The following is a 22,112-nucleotide window of genomic DNA, read 5'->3' as shown; positions in this document are numbered from 1 at the left end:
TTGTTAGAATATCACTGAATAAATAAGAACTGAGTAGATCCAGTACTCTTCCCTGGAAAAATCCCATGGTCGGAGGGGCCTGGTAGGCTGCAGTCCATGGGGTCGTGAAGAGTTGGACATGACTGAGTGACTTCACTTTCACTTTTCACTTTGATGCACTGGAGAAGGAAATGGCAACCCATTCCAGTGTTCTTACCCAGAGAATCCCAGGGCTAGGGGAACTGGTAGGCTGCCATCTATGGGGTCGCCCAGTGTCAGACATGACCGAAGCAACTTACCAGCACCAGCAGCAGCACACAAGAAGTGTACACAAGCCAAATAATTCACTCACAGTAACAGAAGTGAGATCATATTAAGAAAGGTTGGCACGGTGGATTAATGGGTATGGTAGCCAGCCTTCAAGATGACCCCAAGTCAATCACATCTGCTGATATTCCCTGTGTAGTTCTCTCTCAAACTTTGACCTGTGAGACTAAGCATATACAGAAATTAAGATGTGTAACTTCTGAAAAAAGACTCTGCACTTAATCTTGGGTGCAAGCTCTTTCCTAAATCACTCATTCTGGGAAAAAAACCAGCAGCCTACACAGGCGCAGTCCCTTGCAGAGGCAGACAGAGGGAGGAACTGAGGCCTCACGAGTACAGCTAAGTGAGAGAGCTTAGATTCAACAAGCCAAGCCTTCAGAGGTTGACAAACCAGGTAAAAGCTTGACTACAACCTCAGCAGAGACTCTGAGGCTAAACTACCCAACTGGATTCTAGACCAAGAGATAACAAGTGTAAGTTCTTTCAAACTATTCAATTTTGAGATAATATATACAACACAAACATTTTGAGTTATAATACTATTCACATCATACTCACACACAGAAGAGTTCTCCTACAAATATGGCAAAAATTGATACGGCTAGGGAAGACCACTTTCTCCCTCACAAATTCCTCAAAAGATCATTTCAACGCGGAGCAAACTCCACAAAACAACCTCTGAATGCAGGCAGAGGACATCAGGCAACCAGAAAAGCAGATCATTGTCTTCAAAAACAGGTAGGAAAAAATATAAAAGACGAGAAAGGAGACAAAGGAGGTGGGGAGGGAGCTCCGTCCTGGGAAGGGAAGCCCGTCCCGGGAAGGGAATTCTAAGAAGAGAGGTTTCCAAACACAAGGAAACACTCTACCTGCCGAGTCTAAGGGGAGCCTTGGAAACACAGAGGGCAACATAACAGGAAGGAAAAACGAATAAATAATTAAAACCAACAGATTACAAGCCCAACAGTAACTCCCCCAGCGGAAAAGCAGCGCAGACGCCTGCAACCGCCACTAGCAAGTGGGGGCAGGGCAGGGAAGCGCGGGAGACGCGGGCTGCCGTTTTCGGTAAGAAGCGGGCAGAAACGCCCCACGCGTAACCAGAGCGATCGAACTTGGGCTAGCAAACCAGACTGGGGGATAGCTACCACGCGAAAAGCTGGAACATAAAACGCCACCAGGACCACGCACAGAACAAAGGACGGAATGGAAATAGCCGGCTGCAGACCATCCCCCGCCGGGGACAGGCAGCCAGAGCTGTAAGGGCTGGAAAGGGGCAATCGCAGCCCCAGAGAGACTTTACCAAAAAAGCAGCAGGCAGGCTTCTTTGCTGAGACTTCAGGGGGTGCAGGACAGTCACCATCCGCCTCACAAGGAGCGCCAGCAGAACACCCAGAAAACTGAGCAGTAGAGACAGAGAAGGGGACAAGTTGCGGCGACCACGCTCGCCAAGCTCCCGAGCTGCTCGGATCCGGGAGGGGCGCAGAGCGCAGTCCCAAACAAGTTTGTGCCTCTGAGGGTTACCTGGGCGCCAAACCCGAGCGGCTTGGACCGGGGAGGTGCGCGAAGCCTGGGGCTGGCCTCGGATGGTTCCCAGCTGAGCTCCGTGGTGCCGGAGCGGTTTGTGCGTCGTGGGGGGAGACAGGTCCAGCGGGGTTGAGACGCTGGGAGCCCACGACAGTGCTATCTGTTTGCAGCATCCCCCCACCCCCACAGCGCGACTGAACTAGTGAGCCTAAAAAAAAAAAAAAAGTGTCCACCACCGACCCCATGTGTCAGGACGGAATTCAGACACTGAAGAGACCAGCAAATAGAAGTTAAACAGAGGGAACCGCCTCTGAAGAGACCCCACACGGCCCACAACATCAGAGAAAGGCCAGATATATCTTCACAATTATTACAATCATTCCTTTTTTTTTTTTTTTTGCTTTTTTTTTCTTTTATTTTTTCTCTAACTTTTTTTTTAACTGTTAAGTCTTCTATTTCTCTACTTTTTATTTCTATAACTATTACTTTTCAAAAAAAAAAGACTCTACTTTTTTAAGGCAAACACCATATATAGTCTTCGCGTGGTTGTTGTTGGTATTTCTTTTTTAATCTTGTGGGTTGTTTGTTTTGTTTTGTTTTTTTTTTTTTTTTTTCCTTATATATATTGTTTTCCTTATTTCTTTTTCTTCTTATTATTTTTTTTTCTTTTTTCTTTTTTTTCTTTCTTCCTTCTGCTTCGTCTCTTTAATATTGTATTTTTGAAAATCTAACCTCTACTCTAGGTTTTTAATCTTTGCTTTTCGGTTTTTGTTGTCAATCTTGTACATTTCATAACCCAATCTTACCTGACAGCGAGATTACTGGCTTGACCACTCTCTCCTCCTTTTGGACTCTCCTTTTTCTCCACCAGGTGGCCTCTGTCTCCCCCCTCCCCCATCCCTTCTATATCCAACTCTGTGATTCTCTGTGTGTTCTAGATGGTGGAGAACACCTAAGGAACTGATTACCGGCTGGACCTGTCTCTCTCCTTTTCATTCCTCTCTCTTACCCTCCTGGCCACCTCTGTCTACTTCCTCTCTCTCCTCTTCCCTGTATAACTCCGTGAATACCTCTGAGAGGTCCAGACTATGGAGGGCACATAAGGAAGTGACTATTGACTAGCTTGCTCTCTCCTCTTTTGATCTCACCGCATCTCATTCCAGTCACCTCTAACTCCCCCCCCTTCTCTTCTCCATGTAACCCAGTGAACCTCTCTAGGTGCCCCTCAATGTGGAGAAACCTTTCATCTTTAGCCTAGATGCTATATCATTGGTGCTGTATAGATGGAGAAGTCTAGAGACCACTGTAAAAATAAAACCAAAAACCAGAAGCAGGAGGCTTAAGTCCAAAGCTTGAGAACATCAGAGAACTCCTGAATTCAGGGAACATTAAGCAATAGGAGCTCATCAAATGCCTCCAAACCTACACTGAAACAAAGCACAACTCAAGGGCCAACAAGTTCCAGAGCAAGACATATCACACAAATTCTCCAGCAACACAGGAACACACCCATGAGCTTCAATATACAGGCAGCTCAAAGTTACTCCAAAACTTTAGATGTCTCATAACCCATTACTGGTCACTCCACTGCACTCCAGAGAGAAGAAACCCAGCTCCAAGCACCAGACCTCCAACACAAGCCTCCCTAACCAGGAAACCTTGACAAGCCACTGATACAACCCCACCCACAGTGAGGAAGCTCCACAATAAAGAGAACTCCACAAATTACCAGAATATAAAAAGGCCATGCCAAACGCAGCAATATAACCAAGATGAAGAGACACAGGAATACCCAACAGGTAAAGGAGCAGGAGAAATGCCCACCAAACCAGACAAAAGAGGAAGAGATAGGGAATCTACCTGACAAAGAATTCCGAATATTGATAGTGAAAATGATCCAAAATCTTGAAGTCAAAATGGAATCACAGATAAATACTCTAGAGACAAGGATTGAGAAGATGCAAGAAAGGTTCAACAAGGACCCAGAAGAAATAAAAAAGAGTCAATATACAATGAATAACGCAATAAATGAGATCAGAAACACTCTGGAGGCAACAAATAATAGAATAACGGAGGTAGAAGATAGGATTAGTGAAATAGAAGATAGAATGGTAGAAATAAATGAATCAGAGAGGAAAAAAGAAAAACGAATTAAAAGAAATGAGGACAATCTCAGAGACCTCCAGGACAATATGAAACGCTCCAACATTCGAATTATAGGAGTCCCAGAAGAAGAAGACAAAAAGAAAGACTATGAGAAAATCCTTGAGGAGATAATAGTTGAAAACTTCCCTAAAATGGGGAAGGAAATAATCACCCAAGTCCAAGAAACCCAGAGAGTTCCAAAAAGGATAAACCCAAGGCGAAACACCCCAAGACACGTATTAATCAAATTAACAAAGATCAAACACAAAGAACAACTATTAAAAGCAGCAAGGGAAAAACAACAAATAACACACAAGGGGATTCCCATAAGGATAACAGCTGATCTCTCAATAGAAACTCTTCAGGCCAGGAGGGAATGGCAAGACATACTTAAAGTGATGAAAGAAAATAACCTACAGCCCAGATTACTATACCCAGCAAGGATCTCATTCAAATACGAAGGAGAAATCAAAAGCTTTACAGACAAGCAAAAGCTGAGAGAATTCAGCACCACCAAACCAGCTCTCCAACAAATTCTAAAGGATATTCTCTAGACAGGAAACACAAAAAGGGAGTATAAACCCGAACCCAAAATAATAAAACAAATGGGAGCGGGATCATACTTATCAATAATTACCTTAAACGTAAATGGATTGAATGCCCCAACCAAAAGGCAAAGACTGGCCGATTGGATACAAAAACAAGAACCCTCTATATGCTGCTTACAAGAGACCCACCTCAAAACAAGGGACACATACAGACTGAAAGTGAAGGGTTGGAAAAAGATATTCCATGCAAATAGGGACCAAACGAAAGCAGGAGTGGCAATACTCATATCCGATAAAATAGACTTTAAAACAAAGGCTGTGAAAAGAGACAAAGAAGGCCACTACATAATGATCAAAGGATCAATCCAAGAAGAAGATATAACAATTATAAATATATATGCACCCAATATAGGAGCACCGCAATATGTAGGACAAATGCTAACAAGTATGAAAGGGGAAATTAACAACAACACAATAATAGTGGGAGACTTTAATACCCCACTCACACCTATGGACAGATCAACTAAACAGAAAATTAACAAAGAAACGCAAACTTTAAATGATACATTAGACCAGGTAGACCTAATTGATATCTATAGGACATTTCACCCCCAAACAATGAATTTCACATTTTTCTCAAGTTCTCATGGAACCTTCTCCAGGATAGATCACATCCTGGGCCATAAATATAACCTTGATAAATTCAAAAAAATCGAAATCATTCCAAGCATCTTTTCTGACCATAATGCACTAAGATTAGATCTCAATTACAGGAGGAAACCTATTAAAAATTCCAACATATGGAGGCTGAACAACACGCTTCTGAATAACCAACAAATCACAGAAGAAATCAAAAAAGAAATCAAAATATCATAGAAACGAATGAAAATGAAAACACAACAACCCAAAACCTGTGGGACACTATAAAAGCAGTGCTAAGAGGAAAGTTCATAGCAATACAGGCATACCTCAAGAAACAAGAAAAAAGTCAAATAAATAACCTAACTCTACACCTAAAGCAACTAGAAAAGGAAGAATTAGAGAACCCCAGAGTTAGCAGAAGGAAAGAAATCTTAAAAATTAGGGCAGAAATAAATGCAAAAGAAACAAAAGAGACCATAGCAAAAATCAACAAAGCCAAAAGCTGGTTCTTTGAAATGATAAATAAAATTGACAGACCATTAGCCAGACTCATCAAGAAGCAAAGAGAGAAAAATCAAATCAATAAAATTAGAAATGAAAATCGAGAGATCACAACAGACAACACAGAAATACAAAGGATCATAAGAGACTACTATCAGCAATTATATGCCAATAAAATGGACAACCTGGAAGAAATGGACAAATTCTTAGAAAAATACAATTTTCCAAAACTGAACCAGGAAGAAATAGACAATCTTAACAGACCCATCACAAGCACGGAAATTGAAACTGTAATCAGAAATCTTCCAGCTAACAAAAGCCCAGGTCCAGACGGCTTCAGAGCTGAATTCTACCAAAAATTTCGAGAAGAGTTAACACCTATCCTACTCAAACTCTTCCAGAAAATTGCAGAGGAAGGGAAACTTCCAAACTCATTTTATGAGGCCACCATCACCCTAATACCAAAACCTGACAAAGATACTACAAAAAAAAGAGAACTCCAGGCCAATATCACTGATGAACATAGATGCAAAAATCCTCAACAAAATTCTAGCAATCAGAATCCAACAACACATTAAAAAGATCGTACACCATGACCAAGTGGGCTTTATCCCAGGGATGCAAGGATTCTTCAACATCCACAAATCAATCAATGTAATTCACCACATTAACAAATTGAAAAATAAAAACCATATGATTATCTCAATAGATGCAGAGAAGGCCTTTGACAAAATTCAACATCCAATTATGATAAAAACTCTCCAGAAAGCAGGAATAGAAGGAACATACCTCAATATAATAAAAGCTATATATGACAAACCCACAGCAAACATTATCCTCAATGGTGAAAAATTGAAAGCATTTCCCCTAAAGTCAGGAACAAGACAAGGGTGCCCACTTTCACCACTACTATTCAACATAGTTCTGGAAGTTTTAGCCACAGCAATCAGAGCAGAAAAAGAAATAAAAGGAATCCAAATTGGAAAAGAAGAAGTAAAACCCTCACTGTTTGCAGATGACATGATCCTCTACATAGAAAACACTAAAGACTCTACCAGAAAATTACTAGAGCTAATTAATGAATATAGTAAAGTTGCAGGATATAAAATCAACACACAGAAATCCCTTGCATTCCTATACACTAATAATGAGAAAGTAGGAGAAGAAATTAAGGAAACAATTCCATTCACCATCGCAACAAAAAGAATAAAATACTTAGGAATATATCTACCTAAAGAAACTAAAGACCTATATACAGAAAACTATAAAACACTGATGAAAGAAATGAAAGAGGACACTAATAGATGGAGAAATATACCATGCTCATGGACTGGAAGAATCAATATAGTGAAAATGAGTATATTACCCAAAGCAATTTACAAATTCAATGCAATCCCTATCAAGATACCAGCGATATTTTTCACAGAACTAGAACAAATAATTTCAAGATTTGTATGGAAATACAAAAAACCACGAATAGCCAAAGCAATCTTGAGAGAGAAGAATGGAACTGGAGGAATCAATTTGCCTGACTTCAGGCTCTACTACAAAGCCACAGTCATCAAGACAGTATGGTATTGGCACAAAGACAGACATATAGATCAATGGAACAAACTAGAAAGCCCATAGATAAATCCACATACATATGGACACCTTATCTTTGACAAAGGAGGCAAGAATATACAATGGAGTAAAGACAATCTCTTTAACAAGTGGTGCTGGGAAAACTGGTCAACCACTTGTAAAAGAATGAAACTAGATCACTTTCTAACACTGCACACAAAGATAAACTCAAAATGGATTAAAGATCTAAATGTAAGACCAGAAACTATAAAACTCTTAGAGGAGAACATAGGCAAAACACTCTCCGACATAAACCACAGCAGGATCCTCTATGATCCACCTCCCAGAATTCTGGAAATAAAAGCAAAAATAAACAAATGGGATCTAATTAAAATTAAAAGCTTCTGCACAACAAAGGAAAACATAAGCAAAGTGAAAAGACAGCCTTCCGAATGGGAGAAAATAATAGCAAATGAAGCAACTGACAAACAACTAATCTCAAAATATACAAGCAACTCCTGCAGCTCAATTCCAGAAAAATAAACGACCCAATCAAAAAATGGGCCAAAGAACTAAATAGACATTTCTCCAAAGAAGACATACGGATGGCTAACAAACACATGAAAAGATGCTCAACATCACTCATTATTAGAGAAATGCAAATCAAAACCACAATGAGGTACCACTTCACACCAGTCAGAATGTCTGCGATCCAAAAATCTGCAATCAATAAATGCTGGAGAGGGTGTGGAGAGAAGGGAACCCTCCTACACTGTTGGTGGGAATGCAAACTAGTACAACCACTATGGAGAACAGTGTGGAGATTCCTTAAAAAATTGCAAATAGAAATGCCTTATGACCCAGCAATCCCACTGTTGGGCATACACACAGAGGAAACCAGAATTGAAAGAGACACATGTACCCCAATGTTCATCGCAGCACTGTTTATAATAGCCAGGACATGGAAACAACCTAGATGTCCATCAGCAGATGAATGGATAAGAAAGCTGTGGTACATATACACAATGGAGTATTACTCAGCCATTAAAAAGAATACATTTGAATCAGTTCTGATGAGATGGATGAAACTGGAGCCGATTATACAGAGTGAAGTGAGCCAGAAAGAAAAACACCAATACAGTATACTAACACATATATATGGAATTTAGGAAGATGGCAATGATGACCCTGTATGCAGGACAGCAAAAAAGACACAGATGTGTATAGCGGACTTTTGGACTCAGAGGGAGAGGGAGAGGGTGTGATGATTTGGGAGAATGGCATTGAAACATGTATAATATCATGTAAGAATCGAATTGCCAGTCTATGTCTGATGCAGGATATGACACGCTTGGGGCTGATGCGCAGGGATGACCCAGAGAGATGTTGTGGGGAGGGGGGTGGGAGGGGGGTTCATGTTTGGGAACGCATGTACGCCTGTGGTGGATTCATGTCAATCTACGCCAAAACCAATACAGAATTGTAAAGTAAAAAATTAAAAATAAATAAATAAATTAATTAATTTTAAAAAAAGAAAGCATAAAAAAAATAAAATAAATAAAAAATATGGCAAAAATTTAAAAACACAAAACAAACCAAAACACCTAATAACAGGAGTTGCCTGGCAGTCCAGTGATTAGGACCCAGCCCTCTCACTGCCAGGATCCTGGGTTTGATCCCTGGTTGGGGAACTACTATCCTAGGAAGCCACATAGTGTGACCAAAACAAAACATGGCAACATTGATATGCTGTGAAGTTCAAAGCTGTACCAGCAATAGATAACTATACTACAGAGCTGTAGGCACAAGTTGCTGGGCATAGAGCTACCTATGCTCTTCTTTACTGGCATGAAATGAACTCAGCTTGTACTCAGCCCCCACCCAGTAGAGTTCAATTACTTAATGAAATGAAGCCCTTAAGGGTACAGAAATGAGCAATTAATCCCATGTAAATGTGTTAAATCACAACACATTTTCTCCAAATAAACCACTTTTTTCATTTATTCATTTGCCCTGCTGCGTGGCTTGTGGGATCCCAATTCCCTGACCAGAGATGGAACCTAGATCACTGCAATGAAAGCCCAGAATCCTAATCATCAGGCCACCATGGAACTCCCACACCTTCATTACTTTGATTTTGTAGCTAAAACCTTAGAATATGTGCATTGCCCTATTTTAGCCTCACCAAGTGGTAGGATTCAGCTCTACACAGCTTAAAACCCATGGTGCTCTTACTCTTTATCTTTCAAAATGGCAGGAGAAAGCAAGCCACCAGCCTCCCTGCCTGTTTTTAAGGGTGCATCTCAGAGAGCTTCAGAGTGACCTGAAACCATGATGGCCCTTAAGTCATCACCTGCAATCAGGGTCAGCTAATCCCTAATCAGGAGAACTCTCTCTCAACAGCAACGTGTCAGCCCATGAATAAAAGGAGAAAAATGGAATACAAGAGACAAAACTGCATTCCTAGATGTCTTTCACCTTACCTCATGGGCACACTGAAAACCTGAGCGCTTGAGACTTCCCAGGCTGGAGAAGGTCACATCCTGGGGGCGGGCAGAGGGAATGGTCACAGTGAGTCACATGTTCTGGGAATGTTCCTATCCCCCAGTACCTACCTGGTCCTACCCTATGGATGCTGACCAGGCTCTTCACACTCAACCAGAACAAGCGACTGAACTTCTCTTCTCTGAGCTTCTTCCTCCCACCTCCCTTCTCTCAGTAACAAAGGAACAAATACCTCATCTGCCAATACCCTGAACCAATAGCCTGAATCTTGGGGCCCCAAAGTAGAGAGGCAGCCCTGGAGTCCGAGGAGAGGAAGAGGAAACAGGAAAACAACCAAGGTGCTGCGGCAGTGAAGAGGCCACTAGATCGATTTTTTTTTTTTTTTTTTTGCTGTGCCCACCTGACTGTATGGGTCCAGAACAGGGTCAGCCCGAGTCACAAACACGCTGTGAAGATTTCTGTGTGTGTTTAAATATATTAGGTTCTACTGGAGATCTGAGCGGGGCCGGGGGCCTGACAGGCCCTTCTCTCAAGCTGGCTTGACCCACCTCTGGGGGCAGGAAGGTTGCCGAAGAGCAGCGCCGGCCCAGACTAGAGAGGGGAGAGGGTGAAAGGGGCCTCAGGGCCTGTGGACCCGGCCACACGCTCCCTCCTGAGGGCCTGCCAGCCCTCACAGGCTGCCCCGCCGACCAAGGCCCCATGCCTGTGGAGACTCGAGAAACCCTCCCTTTGGCCCTCAGGCACCACTTTGGCCACTCCATGCCCCAGTCCTTACTAGTCCCCGTGGGCGGTGGTGCCGGAACTTTCCGCAGCTCACCTGCCCCTAGGCGGTCTCCGGGTTAAGCCTGAGGCAAAGACGCCTCCTCATGCCCTGGGCAATGCTGCAGTTGCCCCTACAGGGCGACAGCTGCCACCGATGGTTGGCTGCCAGGTGTCCACGCCCACAAATTGATTGGTCGCAAGGCCGAGTTGAGCGCCTGCGCGCACGGTGGCACCTCCGGAGGCAACGGCTGAGGGAGCCGTTAGGCTGAAACTGAATCTCAATGATCTTGGTCCTGTCAAGCTTCTGCACCTCACCAGAGGGCCGGGGGTTAGGGGTGTAGGGGAAATGGTGGAGTGGGGGTGGGGGGGGTGGGGGTGAGGGGTGGAAACAAAAAACATATTGCACTGTCCCTGGGGTACAGGGCTGAGAGCAGCATCCGAGTCTACCAGGGGAGATCAGCGATGGTGTCCAGCACTCACAGCTCTCAGGGGTGACCTGCCCCTTGCTTAAGGAACTTGACCATGCATCTGGATCTTGAAGCTCCTCCTCCTGGAATTCCATTTGGATCGATGCAGGGCAGCCTGCCCCTGTTTTTGCACAGGCTATAGTGAGCTGAGAAGGAGCTTTACTTCTTTTTATAAATTTTAGAGATTTAGGCTTTTTAATGGCTTAGGAAAACAGAAAAGAATATTATTTCAGACTTGAAAATTGTGTGAAATTCAACTTTCAGAGTCCTTAAAGTTGGAACAGGGACTTGCCAGTTCCTTTGCTTATGGCTGAAAACTGGATTAATCGTCAAACACAATCGTCAAAGATTTTATTCACAAAGCCTAAAGTATTTCTTCTTTGGCCCTTTAAGGAGTTTTTTTTTTTTTTTTTTGTTTGTTTGTTGTTTTTTTTTTTTAATGCCCTGTTCTGCTGGAAGTCTCCTAGTAGTCTTATCTGGGAATAAAGTTTTGGTTTTGTTACAATATTTTCTTCTCGATTACATTCATTTTTCATTCTTTATTCATTTCATTCCTTCTTATTGCTATGTTTGTTCTGCTGCTCATCTTTACAACTTTTTGAGATATTTATTTGTAACTCTCATTTCTCTTATATATAATGCTATAAATTTACCTTAATTTGCTGTTGTTGTTCAGTCCCTCAGTCATGTAGGACACTTTGCAACCTCATGAACTGCATGCAGCACACCAGGATTCCCTGTCCTTCATTATCTCCTGAACTTTGCTCAAACTTATGTCCATTGAGTTGGTGATACCATCCAACCATCTCATCCTTTGCTGTGCACTTCTCCTGCCCTCATTCTTTCCCAGCATCAAGGTCTTTTCCAATGAGTTGGCTTTTCACATCAGGTGGCCAAAGTATTGGATGTTCAGCTTCAGCATCAGTCCTTCCAATGAATATTCAGAGTTGATTTCCCTTAGGATTTACTGGTTGGATCTCCTTGCTATCCAAGAGACTCTCAAGAATGTTCTCCAACACCACAGTTCAAAAGCATCAATTCTTCAACACTCGGTCCTCTTTATGATCCAGTTGTCATATACTTACATGACTGCTGGAAAAACCATAGCTTTGACTAGACAGGCTTTGTCAGCAAAGTAATGTTTTTGCTTTTTAATATGCTGTCTAGGTTTGTCATAGTTTTTCTTCCAAGAGGCAAATATCTTTTAATTTCATGGCAGCAGTCACCATCCACAATCATTTTGGACCCCAAGAAAATAAAATCTGTCACTCTTTCCATCGTTTCCCCATACAAATTTAACTGTGTCCCACAATTTTTGCTGAATAGTATGTTCATTATCATTCACTTCCAAGTATATCCTAATATTCTGTTCTTAAGACAAAGATTAGATAATGCATGGGCTTCCCTGGTTGCTCAAATGGTAAAGAACTTTCCAGCCAATGCAGGAGACACAAGAGGCCCAGGTTCGATCCCAGGTCAGGAAGATCCCCTGGAGAAAATAATGGCAATCTGCTCCAGTAGTCTTGCCTAAAAATTCCATGGAGATATGTATTAATATGTTTATTGATACTTTCCAAGTGAATGGCATTTTAAAAGATGTTTGTCAATTTCTCATTATTGCATTATGGTCAGTTGACACAGTCTAAATATTATTGCTCCATTGTATTTGAAATTTTCCATTCAGTTAATTATACTATACTTTAGATTTCCATTCCAGTGAAGTCAAAATGAAGTGGGTGTAATGTAAAGAAAATACTTGCAATGTCTAAAATGTATATATGTGAAATGACCTCCTTTAAGCCTCATAATTATTCCAGCAACTTTCAGTAGGATAACCTTTAACTAAGTTATAGGTTTTATCCAGATTTTACCAGTTTTTCTACAGATATCCATTTCCAGTTTCATATCCCCATATAGGATACCAAACTGTATGATATACACTGAAAAGCTACAGATACCTCCTTTAGCTTACACTGGTCTATCAGTTCAGTTCAGTTCAGTCGCTCAGTCGTGTCCAACTCTTTGCGACCCCATCAATCGCAGCACGCCAGGCCTCCCTGTCCATCACCAACTCCTGGAGTTCACTCAGACTCACATTCATTGAGTCCGTGATGCCATCCAGCCATCTCATCCTCAGTCATCCCTTTCTCCTCCTGCCCCCAATCCCTGCCAGCATCAGAGTCTTTTCCAATTGAGTCAACTCTTCGCATGAGGTGGCCAAAGTACTGGAGCTTCAGCTTTAGCATCATTCCTGCCAAAGAAATCCCAGGGTTGATCTCCTTCAAAATGGACTGGTTGGATCTCCTTGCAGTCCAAGGGACTCTCAAGAATCTTCTCCAACACCACAATTCAAAAGCATCTATTCTTTGGTACTCAGCCTTCTTCACAGTCCAACTCTCACATCCATACATGACCACAGGAAAAACCTGTTTATATATTTTATATACCTTTATATATATAAAAACCTGACTAGACATACCTTAGTTGGCAAAGTAATGTCTCTGCTTTTGAATATGCTCTCTAGTTTGGTCATAACTTTTCTTCTAAGGAGTAAGCATCTTTTAATTTCATGGCTGCAGTCACCATCTGCAGTGATTTTGGAGCCCCCAAAGATAAAGTCTGACACTGTTTCTACTGTTTCCCCATCTATTTTCCGTGAAGTGATGGGCCCGGATGCCATGATCTTCATTTTCTGAATGTTGAGCTTTAAGCCAACTTTTTCATTCTCCTCTTTCACTTTCATCAAGAGGCTTTTTAGTTTCTCTTCACTTTCTGCCATAAGAGTGGTGTCATCTGCATATCTGAGGTTATTGATATTTTTCCCAGCAATCTTGATTCCAGCTGGTGTTTCTTCCAGTTCAGCGTTTCTCATGATGTACTCTGATGATGTATCTAAGTTAAATAAGCAGTGTGACAATATACAGGCTTGACGGACTCGTTTTCCTATTTGGAAGCAGTCTATTGTTCCTTGTCCAGTTCTAACTGTTGCTTCCTTACCTGCATACAGATTTCCTAATATGACTTACCACGATTTCCTCTGCTATAAAGTTATCTCCTTCCCCCTGACATATTCTGTTCTTTAGAAACAAGGCACTAAACCCAGCCTACTCTTGAGGTGGGGCATGGACTCTCATCTTGAGGAAAATATCTAAGAGATACACAAATTACTGAGTATACAGATTAACTGAAACTCATTTATAAGGAAGATCTGGTTCTTCTAGCCATATCTTTTGGTTTTAAATTAATTAAATTAAATTAAAGATTTAATAGGTTTCCCCCGTGGTGCTAGTCATAAGGAACCTGCCTGCCAATGCAGGAGATGTAAAAGTCCCAGGTTCAATCCCCGGAAAGATCCCCTGGACAGGGAAATGGCAACCCACTCCAGTATCATTGCCTGGAGAATCCCATGGACAGAGGAGCCTGGTGGGCTACAGTCCATGGGGTCACAAAGAGTTGGACAGGACTGAAGTGACTTAGCACAAACAATGATTTAATACCCCAGTCACACTAGCTACATTTTAACATCTCCAAAGTGGCATATTAGACAAGGAGAGAGAAAATATTTTCATTTAGAATTCCCTAGTGATCTGGTAGTTAGGGCTTTGTGCTTCCACTGCAGGGGGCAAAGATTTTATCCCTGGTTGAAGATCTAAGATCACTTAAGCGCGCCCCCCCCAAAAAAAAATTCCTACAAGATGAACACTCAATCTGAAAAATCAGATAAAAATATAAACAGGTCACCTCACAGAAGAGAAAAATATATGCATTTTATATGTGAAAAGCTGATCATCCTTATTAGAGAATACATGTAACAATGATTTAAAAATTTTCTATTGCTGCAGAGACTTCTGTGAATAGCACTGACTTAGATCATTGTTTTGCCAACCTTTCTTTTCAAACACAATGCACGTTAACACATGAAACTGTTTTATCTCTGTCCCAAAACATTTGCTATTTTCAATATCATTCAGTTCAACAATTTTCTTTTTTTCATAACAATTTCTCTTAGGAGCTACAAGTTATTTAGGTTCAGAAGCAGGAGCCTAACCACAACATTAAAGAGGCTTGTGAACTATAGAGGTGCTACTTTTGCACTTTGGGTTCCCGGCAATCCTTACTCTATCCTCAGCCTGCTTGCAGTTATATTGCTTCATTTACAAATTTTGGGAGTTCTTTCCTCCTCTATTATCTTTCTGGTTTTTTGTTTGGCCATCCCACAGAATCTGTGGGATCTTAGTTCCAAAACCAGGTGTTGAACTCTGGCCATTGGCAGCGAAAGCATCAAGTGCTAACCACTGAAACAACAGGGAATTCCCATATATTTTTCTCTCTTTCAAATATTTATACATTTACTTGGCTGTGCTTGCAGCACAAGGGCTGCAGCACAAGAGCTCTTCAATCTTCATAGCAGCATGTGGGATGCAGGATTTTTAATTGTCACATGAGGCATTTTTAGTTGCAGTATGTGGGATCTAATATCACGTCCAGGGAATGAACTTGGTCTCACCAACTTGGGAGCACATAGTCTTACCACTGGACTACAGGGATGTCCTTTCCATGATGGAACCCAGGTCTCCCTCATTGCAATTGAATTCCTTGCTGTCCTAGCCACTATAGCTTTGACTATAAGATCTTTGGTCAGCAGAGTGATGCCTTAGCTGGTTTTTAATTTTATTTATTTAATTTATTTATTTATTTTTGCTGTCTAGGTTTGTCATTGCTTTTCTTTCAAGGAGCAAGCTTCTTTTAATTTTGTGGCTACATTCATCGTCCACAGTGATTTTGGGGCCCAAGAAAATAAAATCTGCTGTTGTTTTCACTTTTTATCCATTTGTTTGCCATGAAGTGATGTGACAAGATGCCGTGATCTTCATTTTTGAATGGTGAGTTTTAAGCCAGCCTTTTCACTCACCTCTTTCACTCTCATCAACAGACTCTTCATTTTCTGCCATTAGGGTGGTATCATCTGAATATCTGAGGTTGTTGATAGTTCTCCCAGCAATCTTTATTCCAGATTGTGCTTCATCAGCCCAGAGTTTTTCATGATGTACTCTGTATATAAGTTAAATAATGAGGGTGACAATATACAATCTTGACGGACTTCTTTCCCTATTTGGAACCAGTCTATTGTTTCATGTCCAGTTGTAACTGTTGCTTTTTGACCTGCATAGAGATTTATCAGGATGTGGGTCAGGTGGTCTGGTATTCCCATCTCTTTCAGAATTTTCCAGAGCTTGTTGTGGTCCACACAGTCAAAGGTCTCATCACTTCATGGCAAATAGATGAGGCAACAATGGAAACAGTGACAGACTTTATTTTCTTGAGCTCCAAAATCACTGCAGATGGTGACTGCAGCCATGAAATTAGAAGATGCTTGCTCCTTGGAAGAAAAGCTGTGACAAACCTACATGACCTATTAAAAAGCAGAGACATTACTTTGCCAACAAAGGTCTGTGTAGTCAAGGCTACGGTTCTTCCACTAGTCATGTATGGATGTTAGAGTTGTACAGTAAAGAAGGCTGAGCACCAAAGAATTGATGCTTTTGAACTGTCGTGTTGGCTAAGACTTGAGAGTCCCTTTGACTGCAGGGAGATAAAGCCAGTCAGTCCTACAGGAAATCAACTCTGAATATTCACTGGAAGGACTGATGCTAAAAGTGAAGCTCCAAAACTTTGGCCACCTTATGGGAAGAGCCAGGTCATTAGAACACACGCTAATGTGGAAAAGATTGAAGGCAGGAGGAGAAGGGGATGACATAGAAAGAGATGGTTGGATAACATCACAAACTCAATGGACTTAAGCTTGAGCAAGTTCCAGGAGATGGTGAAGGACAGAGAAGCCTGGTGTGCTGCAGACCATGTGATTGCAAAGAGTGAACACGACTGCACTACAACAAATTATTGCTTGTCTTGCTTGATTTTTTCCTTGTTTCTGCAGTTTTTCATTTCTAATTAAAATTGTTCTTTGAAACTCATGGAAGGTCTAGGACCTAAAGATTTTCTGCAAATAAGAGAATGGGTATATTGGTGATGGTTGCAGTAATGATCTGTCTTTGGGAAAGCCCTGCAGAGTCCTGCTAAGTTATATGATGAAATAGACTGACAGTGCCAAGTGTTTGGTAGAAATGGAAATGCCAGTACTGTTAGTGGAAATACACATTGCTTCAATCACTTTGAAAAAGCATTTGACTGTACCTGCTTATTAGAATGTCTCAGTCAGTAACAAATCTGCCTCCAATGCAGGAGACCCAGGTTTGAACCCTGGGTCAGGAAAATCCTCTGGAGAAAGAAATGCCAACCCACTGTGGCATTCTTGCCTGGGAAATCCCATATATAGTGGAGCCTGGTGGGCTAGAGTCTATGGGGTTACAAGAGTCAAATACTACTTAGCAACCTACCACATGCATGATCAGAAAATCTCATATCTAGACATACAGATAGAGCTATCCTAGAAATCACTAAGGAAGACACACACAGGTTCATAGGTGGTTTACTCAAAAAGGCAAAATAAGAGCCTCAAACTTCAGGCACAGTAAAATGGACATATAAGACTATACCCATTCATCCAAAGGAATTCTACCCAGCAATGAAAAAGAATGTTCCACAGCTACATACAATAAGAATGCATCTCACTAATTTAAATGAAAACCAAGACCAGAGGAACAAAAATTTTATTGTGTGGTTGTATTTATTTAAAATTTGAAACAGAGAAAAATGACTTCGTAGTGCTAGAGGTCAGAGAAAAGGTTACTTTGGGGAGCAGAAAGTGGCCAGAAAGGAACATGGAGATTTCAAAGCTACTTGATGTTACAGAGGTGAAGCAAGTACAATCTCAGTTACAGTAAAACAGACTTTATTTTCTTGGTCCTCAAAATAACTGTGGATGGTTACTGAGGTCGTGAAATTAAAAGATGCTCACTCCTTTGAAGAAAAGCTGTGACAAAACTAGACAGCCTATTAAAAGACATAGACATACGTTTGCCAACAAACGCCCATGAAGTCAAAGCTATGGTTTCCCCAGGAGTCAGATGCAGATGGAGGAGCTGCACCATAAAGAAGGCTGAGTGCTGAAGAATTGATATTTTCAAACTGTGGTGCTGAAGAATGGAGAAGACTCTTTAGAGTCCCTTGGACTGCAAGGAGATCCAACCAGTCAATCCTAAGGGAAATCAACCCTGAATATTCAGTGGAAGAACTGATGTTGAAGCTCCAATACTTTGGCCACCTGATGGGAAGAGTCAACCCACTGGGGGAAAAAAAAAAAAAAAAACAACTTGATGCTGGGGAAATATTGAAGGCAGGAGAAGTGGAGACAAGAGGACGAGATGGTTGGATGGCATCAGCAACCCAATGGAATGAGTTTGAGCAGGCTTCAGGAGATAGTGATGGACAGGGAAGTCTGGCGTACTGAGTTCATAGGGTCACAGGGAGTCAGACATGACTGAGCAACTGAACAACAAAAGCCAAGCAGGGTCTTTATGTACAGCTGGCTGAACTTCAATAGGGCTTTTCTGAATTTCTGGAGGGGGGTAGAACATAATTTTTATCCAGATCCCTTGCTGCAACACGTCTGGAATATTTTATGTTCATAGTCAATCCTCTGTAGTTTTTCTGGGTGGCACTTGGGAGTCATTGCTCCTCACAATGATGGATGCTGTCTCTCTCAGGGAAATCAACTCAGTCCCAGCTGAACTGAAGATAGGATCATGACCTCTGTTTCAAGAGGCAACCCTCACAAATGCTCTGGCTTTTTGGATGACTGATGATTCTTGGTTTGGTCTTTTCCTTCAGCTTCAAAAACTATAGCCAGCCAGCACTTGGAACATGGAAAGACCCTCTTGTTCCAGTGCCTCCAAGTGTGATTTACGAAGGATTTCACCAGTTTGGAAAATCTGAGGCAAAAGAGACAAAGCAAATTGTTCACGTTTCCATGCCACATTCTAAAATGTGCCTCCACATCAGCAAAAGCTGATGGTTGGTCATTGCAAACATGGCCCACATAGGCACACATTTTGCCAGGTTTGTGACTGTCCTTCAAGTGCTGAAAGAGAACCTGATCTGATTCAAAGGACAATTCACAGATTTTACAGACTGTGGAGAGCTCCCAAGAAGCGTGGACACTTTCAGTGTGAAACTGGAGCTGGAATGGGGTGGGAAACTGGTGGTGGCAGTGCTGGCAAGTAGTGTGGATTTCCCAGCTGTCACCCTTCTGCTTCTCAAGCTCAAGATGGTTACTCATGTGGGTCATAAACTTGACATCTTTTAGAACTCTCAAGCAGCTGAGGCAATTTAAGTTTGTGTGAGTCTTCTGACTGCCCATTTCTTCTATGCTTTCCATAGTAAAAGTCATCAAGTAACATGATCAGATTTCCTTTCATGGGATCAACAGTCTTGCTCTGACTTCTTAGAATCCAAAAGTCTGTTTTCTCCAGCCCTTCCAAACTGCATGTTCTGTCTGGATCCATAAGACTGAAGCATGCCTGGTCATTTGCATGAATCCGTGAAAATGATGTCCCACCATAAACATGGCTTAATGAGGTCGGGAGACCTTCCAAGGTCATAAGCATATTCTTTGTAGGAGAGATTCATGGAGGGGCATGGTGGAAACAGGTCTCCCTGGGATTCCATCACTGAGTTTAGGTCTTTAGGTATCCCCACTGTTAAAATTTATATCTGAAGTGGGGCCTCACTTTGAATAAGAGGACTTTCATCCTTGCCTCCTAATGAGAGAACAGTTCCAGACAGACAGTGAGGCCACTGAGAGGGAAATTCTGAATTGTGAAGCATGGCTTGCAGACAGCTTCTTTTATAATCAGGTTTAGACAAAGGCTTGAAAATAATGGGACTGTCTCTTCCTCCACATTCAGACTGAGAAGCTGGTGAGACAGCTGCTGGCTCTGCTGTGGTCCTGAGATTTGTAGGTTGCAACATGCAGGAGGGATCTGGACTCACGTGGCCCTTCTTTCTTCTGGAAGATGAGTCTCTGGTCACTCTGTTCAAAATGTTAGAAACGACTGGCTTTGAATGTGAACTCACTCTGACAAAGAGGGCTTCAGAATCCTCACTGACATGTTCCACTCCAACAAATCTGACCTCAGCATCGTCATTGTCCTCATCTCTGGATTTGGACCCTCTGGTCTTTTTCTTGGCTTGTGGTGGTGCTTGTGCTTCCTCACACGGGAAGAGATGGGTCATTTTACAATCACTTTTGGCTTCAAGTGACCCCTTCCTCTAGTGGTTTTTCCACTGCAGGACAAGGTCATCCCCTCTGATCTCAGGTGTCACTCTCTGTGGTGTAGTTAACCCTCAATTGTTCACTGAAAATATTAAATGGAAAAGTCCAGAAAGAAATAACTCATATGTTTTAAATTGCATGTCATTCTGAGAAGTGTGATTGGAATCTCACACCATCCTGCGTCCTCCTGCCCTGAATGTGAATCATTCCTTAGTCCTGCACATCCTACCCATTTGTAACTCGTTTACCACAATGACTTTTGAGATGTCACTGGGCTTGTGACCAACTCATCTTTATTTTACTCAATAATGGCCCCAAAGCATAAGTGGAGTGATGCTGGTCATTTAGATATGCCAGAGACAATCCATTCAGTGCTATCTTAAAGTGAAAAGATCAAAGTTCTCAATTTGGTATAAAAAGAGAAAAAAAATGTATGCTGAGGTTGCTAAGATCTTTGGTGAATGTGAAAAAGAGAAAAAAATCTGGGTTGGTTTTGCCGTCAAACTTCAAACTGCAGAAGTTATGGCCACAAAGCGTAGTAACTGCTTAGTTAGGGTGAAAAAATCACTAAATTAGTGCAGTAATATTTTTTACATGGAGACTACATTCACAAAACTTTTATAAAAGTATATTGTTACAATTTTCTATGTTGTTATTACACCCTTCCTGGTGGCTCAGATGGTAAAGTGTCTGCCTACAATTCGAGAGACCCGGGTTCGATCCCTGGGTCAGGAAGGTCCTCTAGAGAAGGAAATGGCAGCCCAGTCCAGAATTCTTGCCTGGGAAATCCCATGGACAGAGGAGCATACTAAGCTGAAGTCCATGGGGTCACAAAGAGTTGGACATGACTGAGTGACTTTACTTTCACTTTCCTGTTATTATTAGTTAGTTGCCAATCTCTTACTGTACTTTTATAAAATAAACTGCATCACAGGTATGTTTGTATAGAAAAAAAACATTGATGCTATGTGAGGTTAGAGATGTCTGCTGGGGGTCTTGAAACTTATTCTCTGCAGAAAAGTGGTGATGATTATATTTCTTTCAAAAGAAAATTAGTACCTGATTTAATCATGGGCTGAAACATTGAGATAATTATTCACACTTTATTTTATACTTAAGGTAACATCTCAAAATCAGTTAAGTGACATAACAGTTTTAAACTTACTTCTCCAGCCCCTACCTTTGCCTTTTCTCCCTATGGTGGTCCCAGCACTCCTGTTAAACTCTACAGGTGGTGGTCATTGAAATAAAAGGTTTGTAACACAATTTCTCTATATATAATACTTTTGTTGAGAGTTTCTATGCCATTAACACATTTCATTGACATTAAGGGACATTTTAAAGTTTACATCTGACCATTTCTGATGCCAGATCACATTTCATCAGTAACATGTAACAGTTTGTTTGGCTGTGTGTAATGGTGGCACTAGTGGTAAAGGACCCTCCTGCCAATTCAGAAGACGTAAGAGATGCAGGTTCCATCTCTGGGTCAGGATGGGAATGGCAACCCACTCCAGCATTTCTGCCTGAAGAATCATACGGACAGAAGAGCCTGGTAGGCTACAGTCCATAGGCTTGCAAAGAGTCAAACATGACTGAAGCAACTGAGCACACACGTATACATACATACATATATATATAGTGGTAATATATACTAATATATATATATATATATATAGTGGTAAGAAAAAAATAATGCTGTAGGACTTGCTTGGTGATCCAGTATTTAAGACTCCTCACTTCCATGGGATCAATCCCTGGTCAGGGATATATTATCCCACATGCCACAGGGTATGGCCAAAAAAAAAAAAAAAAAGGAATAATGTTGTATCTTATACGTGATGTCATTTTAGATTTAATGAAAATTTCTATTTTTCACAAGCAGAATCCAGCCTACTAAATTCATGTCACAAG

The 22,112-nt window shown here is 41.5% G+C and overlaps 1 pseudogene; it reads right to left on the bottom strand.

The window, feature by feature from the left end:
* Positions 1–18,460: 18,460 nt before the first annotated feature.
* On the bottom strand, positions 18,461–20,158 carry LOC120860606 (annotated as a pseudogene).
* Between the last annotated feature and the right edge of the window lie 1,954 nt (positions 20,159–22,112).

Source organism: Oryx dammah, unplaced genomic scaffold, assembly GCF_014754425.2.
Source record: "Oryx dammah isolate SB20612 unplaced genomic scaffold, SCBI_Odam_1.1 HiC_scaffold_11128, whole genome shotgun sequence".
NCBI classification, from domain to species: domain Eukaryota; kingdom Metazoa; phylum Chordata; class Mammalia; order Artiodactyla; family Bovidae; genus Oryx; species Oryx dammah.
This window is presented reverse-complemented; position numbering and strand designations above follow the sequence as displayed.